This window comes from Pocillopora damicornis, chromosome 14 (assembly GCF_964200805.1).
Source record: "Pocillopora damicornis chromosome 14, jaPocDami1.2, whole genome shotgun sequence".
In the NCBI taxonomy this organism is placed as follows: domain Eukaryota; kingdom Metazoa; phylum Cnidaria; class Anthozoa; order Scleractinia; family Pocilloporidae; genus Pocillopora; species Pocillopora damicornis.
The window spans coordinates 5,530,001-5,539,061 of NC_142683.1; the positions used below are offsets into that span (position 1 = coordinate 5,530,001).

A 9,061-nucleotide genomic window follows, 5' to 3' on the forward strand; every position below is an offset into this window, starting at 1 on the left:
TCTTAGAATTATCCCACCCAATTGTATGGTTGGTTAGGCAAGTATGCTCCGATAAAGCTGAATTTTCCTTTTTGCAAAGAAAAACCGCTTTTTGGTGCTCTTTTAACCGTGTACCAAACTGGCGTTTGGTCTGTCCGATGTATTCGTTGTCACAGTCATTGCAAGGAATAGAATAATGTCGATGATGTTATTTCTGCGGCAATGCGTCAGAAAAAAGGCCGCTAATTAATGATCATATAAAAGGACCTCTTGTTGCAGCGTTTAGATCACCCCTGATGAAGGCACTAGACAGGAGTGTCGAAACGTTGGGTCTATGAATTGTAACTTCTTCGGTTACATTCATTAAATCTGCAAACCAGTGTAGCATCAAACTATGTCTGATTGTGCACCTGGTTGCCGTGTGAACTTTAATATACGTTCTTTTAAGTTATGGCGCGTGCAGGTTTTTTGTATCAAAAGTCGCGCGTGCAACGCACCGGAATTGAAAATTCGTCGTAAAATCGCACGAACCTTAGAATGAGTTTAGGCAACTTTGACTTCTGGCGAGATTAAGAGGATGGTTCAAAGGACCCCTTGAGATTTTTTTCAGGACTATAACTGAGAATTGTTAATAACTATGATAATCGTCATCATTAGCGAACGGTGCTTTTTGCCCATTGTTGTCATCATTATCGTTATCACGCCGGAAGAAGTATAAAGCCGGCATGTCGCCTTACCTAGCTACACAGAAAATTGTTCTCTCTTTTGCTCCCCTTGGATCCTGGAAACTGTTACTATTAAGACGATCAACAAGAAAGCCTTTATAATTATTGAAACTTTTGATTAACAGAATGTAGGAAAAAATCGGTTGGGAGAGTTTTTCGCGTATCTTATAATCTGAACGATAGTTTTAAATAAAACAAATAACAATTCATTCAATTTACCTTAGTTGTCTCGTGTTTAAAAGTGGCGTTTCTGAGGACCGTAGATTCTTCTCTGATTCTTCTTGTCTCAGCCAAGACTCACCATCATCAACTTTTTTCTTGTGCTCCTTACAGCATGGGACACAGTGAGCTGAGGTAAGCGATTGCAAATTTCTCAGTTAAAGTAAAGCCCAGTAGCATCCATCAGGAATTAAAAACCGACATGCACTGTTTACTTTTATTATTCTTAATCAAATAAGGGGTGTTTTAGTCTGCAAATTTAATCATATCGGTTAATGAGAATCATGCAAACTGAGGAAAACTGACCGCAAATAATTGTGAACCGTACGCATGAGTAAGTAGATTGCGTTGTCAGGTGATTTGATCTTCTACAAAAACATTATTGATTATCAACCGAGCAACTTTGTACATATTTCTATCTGTGATGAAAAGCACTTACACATAGATCTATTTTTTTCAACGTGATGTGTACTTAAGTACCCTTCATCTAATAAAGAATTTCTTCTCTTTTCGAGCAGATATGTCACGTGACAAAAATAGATAATAGAAAATGTTACTGAAGACCACCTGATTCAACTGGAATAATAACTCCAAACAGCTTTTGAACGTCCTGAGACATATGCAAGGTAATTACATCTCTGCCTTGGATACGCTTCCTGACACCATCATGATCAGGATACTGACGTGTTACCTTTGCACTTCTTCAAAACTTCCCCAGAGTGTGGCGATGCCTATAGCAAATCCACATTTTTTTGTTTATCCTCCTGAGCGAGGTGAAATAGGCCAATCCTTGCCAAGATTAGCTTACTTCAAATTCGAAGATTAGACTCACTTAAAAACCTCTTTAGACAGGTGGCAGCTTATCAAATGATGTTTTACTTCGTCATTGCATTCAGACAGTCGTACCAAACCACTTAAAGAACCAAAGTTTTTTCCATCTTTGCTATTCAAAAAGCAGTCCTGAGACATAATGAACGTCTCGCTTGTGAACGACTTCTTCCTGTACTTGTAATTGTTTCCAACGCGATACAAGTTCAGGAGGTCTAAAGGAACTCATTATAACTTTGTATATTCGATACGATTTCAATTTCCGCGTCAAAGGAGAAGCCTACTGTAATTCGTGAGTGGTCAGTGGTTACGCTCGTGAGGTAAAGAATGGGTTTGTGACTTTCTCATTCAATTGAAAGACTCGTGTCACTCTTATAAAATGGTTGAACGGAATACAGACTTCGAGTAGTCTCTTATTTTTCTTAAAGATAGTGAGGTCACGCGTATCCTGTGAGCATGGTGAATCCGCGAGACGCGAGACTCGTATCTCGCGTCTTCGCCGCTCCACGCTCTCAGAGTTGGGCAAAGACAAGACACGTTATTTCCGGTGCGATATAAGAGGTTCAATGGTTATCTCGATTATCTAAACACATTTATTTACGTAGTAAAGATTTGTTTTTAAATCTATGAACTGATGCTAGTCCTATTTGGAACGAAGTGTATTTGAAATAAAAAAAGAATATTAAGTAAAACAAAAGTTGTCTGCAACACGAAGTATGCCTTCGCATTAAGACTGAGAATCCTAATGTTTATCGAATGTTCCCAAAAACCTTCTGATAATCTGCCCGCATCCACCCTTCACCCCGCTCCTCGCTACTGAACCGTACTGTTCAGCAGCTGGTCAGCGGTCAAATTTACGAGGTAAACAAACCGATCGATTCTTGATCGCCGTTCTTGTCGATCGGAAAATCAAAATACCAGCGTGATATTGTCGCGAAGATGAAGCAGTTATGTTATTTGATTCGTACTTCACATTCGAGTCGAAGCTTGGGTGGCACAGGTTATTTCTTGCGGTGGAATCGACGAGGGGAATTCAGAAAGTTGTAGTGTTTGTATTGTTGGAATAAATGGTCGCATGGGGATGGTAAGTTTAATGAACAATTTCAAATTTTGCCGCTTGAATTGAAAGAAAAGTTCATTTGAATTGCTTTCTTATATATTTCTGACGGTTTTAGATTAACCTGCTTGATTTATATCGGTTACGCTTCATGTTGACAAGTCCCTCAAAATGGCGGCCAAACGTGGAGATTGCCGAAAATTAGGTAAGTTCACGGAGTTATAAAGTTCTCGTAAAGGTCGGGCCGCAAAGTTTTTTTCTGTAGTTATCTTTTCTATGGCACCTACTTCCTAGCTATGTTAGTTGGATCAGTTAAGAACGCCTCACTTTTTCAAAAATTTACCTTGAATTTGATCGGTTTTGGCGTGTTTGATTTAGGCGAACCGATAAGGTGTCATTCAAGTCTTCCTGTTTCCTTGATTGACACGTGATGTTTGCGAAAGTCGCCTCGATAGATAAGATAGAGTTAATATACATGGCTGTGGTATTTGTTTTTTGCTGGGTTCCGTAGTTTTTTGTAAATTGTCCTCCAAAGTTGTATGAAATTAAAGTCTTGAAAAGTGTCACGACAAGCCTTCGCTCGAGTGAAATTTAATTTCCGTAAAACTCTGAAAAATAAAGAGATCCGATCAAACTGATTGTGGTTTTAGTATAGGTACATGAATGTATTACAACACACGAGAAACGAGCGAAATCCGTGTCTCAAGCAAAATCGACCAGACCGCTCTTACAGAGACACTCTCTTAAAACTGATATGTAATGTACTAATCCAGTACAGCTGTATTTTAATGGGAGAACACTTAGCTCTCTTGCCAGTCTACCAGCATTCCACGCTAATTATCGAAAACAGACTACCCAAATCAAATTTAGCATGACTGTTAAAAACCCCCATCAGGCAGCGGGTAAACCAGTTGGCTGTTGGTTGGCTATTGTCGAAGAGTTTAGCTTGAAACTACTAAAAAACAAATTTAACAGATATTTATTACAGCAAGACTCAAATGCAGAACCTCCGAGGGACGAGTCTGACCCGCTTACAACTTGCGGTTCACGCTGCCTTACTTCTAGTCACATTTTCCCTTCTGTAGATATTTCGATTCCTGGATCGAAAGCGCAGAGGACGTTGAAGACTCCCGGTGGCAAGACGACGAGAAAGGAAAGAACAATGAATCAGATTCGTCTTCAAGTGACTCGCATGAATCGATTTGTTGTCCAAGTAAATTAACACCATCTGAGATTCACAGTGTGTCATTCTTTAATAGCAAGTCTGAGTCATCTGAAGGGGTGGTGTTTAGAGGAAATGTTGAAGCTTTGGTTCCTCAGTGTGGAGATCTGTCAGATACAGAGGTAAGGTGGTCTTGAAAAAAAATATTAATCACAAAAAATTGACTTTTTAGTCGTGGCGATTTTCCGTCAGGTAACTGCTAAGTAAGAGAGAAATCTGTGTTGATGCTTTACTTCTGTAACCTTGTCGTTCCGTCCGATAAGGGTGACTACACAAGAAATGAAGAAATGTGAAAGTTGTTTGGGACATGGTGGTTTAGAATATTCCTAGGTTTTCTTGATAAACTACTCGAAATACTTTTGTCGAGCTTCCATGACAAACGCTGGTATGAAAACATATTTCAGTTGACATACACCTGTAGTCCACTCTGCTTTGAATTCTCATTAGCTGACTGAAAAAAAAAACAATACAAAAACAGGGGGCTAACAGAAGTTTAAGAGTATTCATTGCAGGATACGTTTTAGCAATTGTTACATGCTCAGAATACATTAGCTGAGGTACGTGATCACAACGTTACAGGATGCTCGGGAACAAACATACACCAGCCTCGTTCCTTTTTTTTCTTCTTTCTTGAAGTCCGAAGATTCTGATGAAGGAACGGAATGGCGGGAGACTGGAAGCAAGTCCAGTAGAGAACAGGTGGGACAGTACCTGTACATCCAGATGGAATACTGTGAGAAGAGCACCTTAAGGAACCTTATTGACGGGGGCTTGCATGAAGATAAGGAGCCAGTTTGGAGACTTTTTAGAGAGATCGTCGAGGGCCTGGTACACGTTCACACTCAGGTCATGCACAAGCGCTTAGTCTGCCTTAATGTAATCTACTAAGATTTTCTTAAGCTAGAGCAATGTTTAATTAATTGTCCTTTATGAACGAGTCGATTACCAAAATCAACATTGGTTCTTGTTAGAACAGTGATAGCAGATCAGAACGTGGGTGACTCAGATGTTTCGCTGTTCCACGTACGGGGAAAAACGGAGAACATAACGCTTTCTTTCTTTATCTCCCTCTTTTTTTTTCGTTGAACAGGGCATTGTTCACCGGGATCTTAAGCCCGTAAACTTGTTCCTAGATTCTCTCGGCCGCATCAAAATAGGCGACTTTGGCCTCGTAACCACCCACGGCATGATACACGGAGAAATGGGCACTGACGACCCAGATTCTATTGCTAATGGCCAGTCTCCTAAGATGAACCCAAGCTGTGAAGAGAGTATGGCAGGCGAGGTTGGTTCGACGCTGTACACGGCTCCGGAGGTGGGAAAACGGTTTGGCGGTCGAATGAAGTACAGTCAAAAGGTTGACTTGTATAGTTTGGGGATTATCTTCTTTGAGATGTGTTACAAGCCTTTCACAACTTCTATGGAGAGGGTTAAAGTTTTGGGAAATCTTCGAACGGTAAGCGCATGTTTACCCGTGCACTACACGCATGTAAGAACGGAAGAAATTTGCAATTTTCTCGCCCACTAGGAGGGATCAAAATAGCCAAAAGGGCGTTCTTGTGATCTACTTTCAAATGTTTTAACGTGAAGATGCTCCTCACTTTTTTTTATATTCACTTTCCTGAGCCTAAATTGAAAAGGAAGTAGCATTATGCTAAACAATATTCCAAGTTTTTAGTCAAGCCTTGAGGGGCGACAAAGTCGTCGGTCTTTTCATTTCAGAACATTGATAACGCTTTTCATCAACTCGTTTCCTAATTAGGAAGGGATCATCTTCCCGACTGACTTTGACTACAAGGGCCTCGCTAAGGAAATCATCGTCGAAGTGGCTCCTCAAACATACCCCTGAGGAGCGCCCTACCTCACAAGAACTTCTTCAAAGCCAGTATGTCCCTTCTAAGATTGAAGATGGTCAGTTGGACGAAGTGCTCAAACATACGCTCGCGTCTACGAACTCTACTCGCTACCAGCGTATGATGAAGGCCATGTTCTCGCAGAAAGTCTCTTTAATTCAAGACCTCATTTACGATCTTGACGTTTACACGGGACAGGTTTCACCACATGCTATCCTCGTGCAGCAGATGGTTCACGAAAGCTTGAAATCTGTGTTTTTGAGACACAGCGCGTTACAGTTGAAAACATCACTTCTTATGCCACGCACGAAGTTATTTGAACAGCTGGAATTAGCTGTTAGCATTATGGACCACAGTGGCAAGCTTATTACGCTCCCTTACGATCTCAGGATTCCGTTTGCGCGTTATATTGCGCGAAATGGGGTCGTGAACATGAAAAGGTTTGACATCGGATGCGTGTATCGTGACACGAAGATTCTGGGCGCCCATCCTAAGGAACTTTACGAGTGTGTATTCGATATAGTCACAAGCTCGCCGGAAGACCTTGCGCCCGATGCCGAGGTTTTGTTTGCGGTATTCGAGATAATAAATAAGTTTCCTTCGCTTGGTTCCCGTAATTATTACATCAGGATGAATCATGCAGGTCTTTTGAATTGTTATCTGACTTCTGTAGGTATATCGGATGAGCGACAGGCTGAATTGTTGGCAATTCTGAAAGAAATTCGTTGCGAGAGTGACCGAAATGTTCAGATCAATACGTTTGTTGAGAGCTTACATTTAAGCGATCACGCAGCGACGGCGCTTGGGGAGTTCCTCAACTTCGAAGGCCCTGTAAATAAATTACGCGAGCATCTGATTGATACCATGAAGCGAAAATCTTCGGTTGGCCAGTCAACGCGGCAAGTTCTACACGATCTAGAAGCCATCACGCAGCATGCTCAAACATTCAAGATTGATCTTCCTGTGAAAGTCAAGACATCTATGGTTTATAACCACCAGCATTTCTCAGGTTTGATTTTCCAGTTTGTAGCCGCAAATAGGCAGAAACGGAAGCGAGGGGGCGTTGATACTCTGGCCGCTGGAGGACGATACGATAAGATGATAAATCAATTCCGCCGGGAAAGAGAAGCTACTAACCCCTCCTCCGGAGCGGTGGGTGTCAGCATCGCGATTGAAAAAATTGTAGCCGCTGTTTTGGAAGAAGAAGACGTTACTTATCTGTGTCCTTATGATGTCATGGTTTGTTCAGCTGGGCGTAACCCAATGCAGACCGAGCGCATGCGTATTGCACACGATTTGTGGGAATGTGGGATCAAAGCAAATATCTGTTATGATTCAAAAGACATGGTATCTCTGGAGGAGCAACAAGAGTTTTGTAAACAAAGCGGAATTCAAAATATAGTGGTTTTGAAAGAACAAGATGCTGGACATGTGAGAGTGAGTGAATTGAAAAAAATTGTCGCATTTCGTTTTCATATATAGTTTTTCAATAAGCTTGTCCTTCCATCCATATTCTGTTGTTAATGTTTAAAAAAATGCCTGTAGTCACTGTTAAGTCACTTATCTCGCAGGTGCGATCTTTTGACAAAGGAAAGTTCACCGAGTCTCGCGTACAGAGAGCTGAACTTGTGGCCCATCTTCAAGCGAAGTTCTCTACAAGGCCTGAACCGACTGAGTCCTCCGCGCCGTTGGGTAATAAAGGGGCCAACACGCAGAGCGGTAACGAGACGAGTTCCACAGTTGTTCCAGAAATGAAGGTCTCATTTAACACCCAGGAGAAGTGGGCTTGGAACACAAAGCGGAGATACGAAAGCTTGATGATGTCCAAGATTAAACCTCTTCTGACTCACATCAGTTCTAAGAATGCCGTGGAAGTTATTGCGGTGAGTCTGGGGAGTATGTCGTTTTAAGTGTTGATTTGATGTTTGACTTTAAATTGTACTTTTACGTTGGATTTACGGTTGGGAACGGTACTCCTGTTATATGCTGTGCTGTGCGACGTGTAGTTTCCATCGCAGCCAATGTTTTGGATGTCACGCAACCCTCTTTCAGAGCGAGCATTGCGTAACATCCCATAGATGAACTGTTTTAAGAAGGTAAGTTTATAGAGAAACTGCGGTGCTGCGTCGGTGCGAGGGGTTGGGGGGGGGGATTGTGGGGGTTATTACAACATGATTTGGATTTATCAACTGAGTTGAGTAATAAAGAGTTTCTAAAGCTGATGAAACTCTCAGAGACTCTTCACGGTGACTAATTTACTCTATCAACTCATTTGATAAAACCATATTATATTTTCTTGTTGTTGTTGTTGTTGTTGTTGTTGTTCTTAAACTCTGATTGGTCGAGTATCACGTTACTTCTCGCTATAATCACCTTGCTAGAGGTGATTACAACAGGAGCGCCAAATTTGAAAATGTTTTGACATTTTGTCAATATAAAGGTAGACGTCTTTTAAGAAAATTCAACTCTGAAGAGCTCAAAAGATGCTACTAAAAACGCCACGCAATGATACGTGGTTACTTTCCCTCATCTGTCTCCTTTTCTCTCAGGTTGACCTGCCTGGTGTTGTTTTGCGCGACATGTCCGTAATGCTTGATCTGGATGCAAGTCAGGGCGCATTTGATGCTAGCGTTGCGACCATTGCGGATAAAACCCCGCGTTACAAGAAATACCTTGGGCGCGTTTGCAACGACACTCGGGACCTTAAAGTATCCAAGAAAGAACCAGTAGTGTTCGTCTATAGTGTAAAAGATGAAGTGGTCGAAATATTTTTCTAGTTGAAATTTTTCTACGAATATACACCCTTTTGTCAAAGCTGCACTTTTGTGCCACTCGTTAGATTAGCGCAGGATGGGTCACGCAATCCTCGTGTTGGTATACAGTTACATAAGTCACGCAACTTATGTAATGGTAGCTATTATTACAGAATGCTAAATGTGCAAAATGATGTTCAATGTACGTCGTTACTAGAACCGTAGAAAAAGCCAGTATTGAAGACTTTAAAAGTAATAGTTTTGTATTACAGTTTAAGAGATGGATGAATGAATGATAAAGTAATAATTCTTCAACGTTGTGTGCTTTTGGTTAAAATCAGTTTGTGACAGTCAGAGTCGGTGAAAGCCTCCTGTACTAACTCTGTGTCTCGCTCATTTTGAAATTTGATACAATCTCGTCAAGG

At 41.2% G+C, this 9,061-nt stretch overlaps 1 pseudogene across 1 annotated transcript in view; it reads left to right on the forward strand.

The window, feature by feature from the left end:
* The window catches only part of LOC149034143 (eIF-2-alpha kinase GCN2-like), a 21,444-nt pseudogene extending 12,492 nt beyond the window's left edge, over nucleotides 1-8,952 (forward strand). The window contains exons 13-19 of the transcript XR_016182940.1: nucleotides 266-294; nucleotides 3,923-4,152; nucleotides 4,667-4,876; nucleotides 5,121-5,486; nucleotides 5,793-7,320; nucleotides 7,455-7,766; nucleotides 8,433-8,952. The product of XR_016182940.1 is annotated as an eIF-2-alpha kinase GCN2-like (transcript). The remainder of the gene's footprint in view (nucleotides 1-265; nucleotides 295-3,922; nucleotides 4,153-4,666; nucleotides 4,877-5,120; nucleotides 5,487-5,792; nucleotides 7,321-7,454; nucleotides 7,767-8,432) is intronic.
* The last annotated feature ends 109 nt before the right edge of the window (nucleotides 8,953-9,061 follow it).